The sequence below is a fragment of the Halyomorpha halys genome, unplaced genomic scaffold, assembly GCF_000696795.3.
Source record: "Halyomorpha halys isolate HHAL.00 unplaced genomic scaffold, Hhal_1.1 Scaffold117.1, whole genome shotgun sequence".
NCBI classification, from domain to species: domain Eukaryota; kingdom Metazoa; phylum Arthropoda; class Insecta; order Hemiptera; family Pentatomidae; genus Halyomorpha; species Halyomorpha halys.
Window position 1 is genome coordinate 688040 of NW_027111176.1, and position 2465 is coordinate 690504.

Below are 2465 nucleotides of genomic sequence, written 5' to 3' on the forward strand. Positions count from 1 at the left end.
ATTAAAAAAAATTTAAATATAATTTCATATATGATATAACAACTATTCTTCATATTAGTACATATTTAAAATACAATAATAGGGGTATTCATGATCTTTAGTTTAACAATTTAAAGTGTGTTCAATGGAAAAACTTATGTTAAATGGAGAAATATTTCCTCCTTTTAGCATGTTAAAACGATATAACATGTAACATGGCTGAGAATCTGTTACTAGGCCTGTTAAATGGAGAATGATGACGCCAAACAGACCAACTGAGCTTGTCACCATTTTATTTGTTGTCGTGTTAGGTTACTTACTCGTAATTTGTGTTTTGATTAATTTTTTTCTTTTCTCTTGTGTGTTGAACTTTTTAAAAAATATAATCAGTAGCCAAACTTTTATACTTCTACTTTTCATTTATTTTAGGCATGTTGTAATCAATTACTGGAATCAAAACTAAAGGAAAGGTTACTAAACAAGTTGCTCAGAAAATCCGCTAGGAGCTCTTATTCATTTACCATTTAACATGACTCACAATGCTATATTTATAACATTTAACATGGTAAAACATTTTACATTTAACACAATATCATGAATGCCTCTAATATTTATTATTGTCAACCTTGTTAAAAAAACAAACAATTTGTTTAAAATAAGGATGATTTTCTTAAGCCCCATTGTTCTTACTAAGATCAATCTGAGAATGCTAATAACTGGTAAACTACCTCCAAGCTTATATTTAAGACCTCTGTTTGTTAAAAGATGAAATTTCTATTTACCTGTGGTATTTCTTCATTTCAAAATTATTATTATGTGACATAATATTAAATAGAATATTTATACTACAGAGTTGAGCTTTGGGGCTGCACTAAACCAACGAATTCTTCTGTTATCCAATCCTTACAGTCCTAAATCCTTCGTAAAATCCTTAATGCTCCTGACTTTGTCACGAATCAAATCATCTATCAGGACCTCAATGTTCCATATGTTGCTGATTTGGCCAGAACCAGATACCAATCCTTCCATGATAAACTTCCCAACCACCCAAACCCACTTGTTTCTAATCTGGCTTCTTTTTTATTACCTGATAATCCTCCTAGGCTTCGGAAAAGAAAATGGTCTCGAGATCTTATCCTCTTGGAATGTCATTAGAGTTCTATCAATGGGTAGATTCTCCACTTGTTTTTATCATGTCATTTTATCACTAACAGCAAATTTACTTGTTGTATATATTTTTATACAGTTTTAAATAACAATAAATGAATTATAAATAATAAAAATATTTATAATATCTGTGTTGTGTGCTCTTAAATTATTTATATCCGATTTAATTTTGTGTTATGAATATAGCTTCTGTTATTTTCCTATTACTTGAGTGATTAACTGCTTCTAATACTTATGGATTTTTAAAATTAAAAGTTCTAGTTTTATGCTAGTGGTCAGATGCTCCACTCAAGTTGAGTGTTTGCGGATTTAGAGCACTTACTCAGCCTCCATTGGCTCATTACCTGTGAAGCGGTGAGGGGGATATTTTAGAGATTTAGAAGGAGATTTTATTTATTTATATATATATTTTTTTTTCATTTACTTAGATTTTTATTTATTTATGTTATATATGAATATGAATGCGATCAGTTATCATTATTACCTATTACCCAACAATGTCAGGTTGTAATATTTGTCAATAAATAAACTTAAGTTTTATGCTATGTTGAACCAGTGTTGTTATATTTGTATAGTTTAGTTTTTATACTTCTGTTTATATATATTTAGAAAGAGATTTTGTTTATTTTTATGTAATTTTATTTTCATTTAGTTCTTTATTTTATTGTTATCTTATTTTATATTATTTTTTTATGAATATGTATTTTTTTAGTAATATTTTTTTTAGTATGAATGTGATCAGTCCTCACTATAAAATAATTGCTTTACACTCGATTACATGTGATTTCCATTTGTGAAATTAAATTTTGACTAAATATGAGGTTTGTTTAGATTACATGAATATGTGAGAATAGTACCGAAACGTTGTGCAACAATATGTTAATTTAGAATAAAAACTATATAAAGATATCTAATATATTGGTGATAATAGGATTTTTTTGTTTTCACATATTTTTACCTCACCATGATTCCTTACTAACTACTTTACTTTTAGATTACTATAGATGTTTCAAGACATTTCTGGCCAAAAGAAGCCATTTTTATTACAAATATTTTTAAATATCTGGCCTTTTATACATATTTTGTTGTAAATCGCATATTTTCTGAAATATTTGTTATTTTTAACATATTTTTAGGTATTTTGTCCTGAATCACATATTTCCTTAAATTATTTGTTCAGTTGTAAATACATTTTTTTAAGCAACAACGTAAAATTCAAGAGAACGCAAGAAACTTAAAAGTGAAATTTATCATTCATCATAAATAGTGCGTACAAATTCTATATCTTCATCTTTGAACTCAAATTAAAAGCAGTGGCA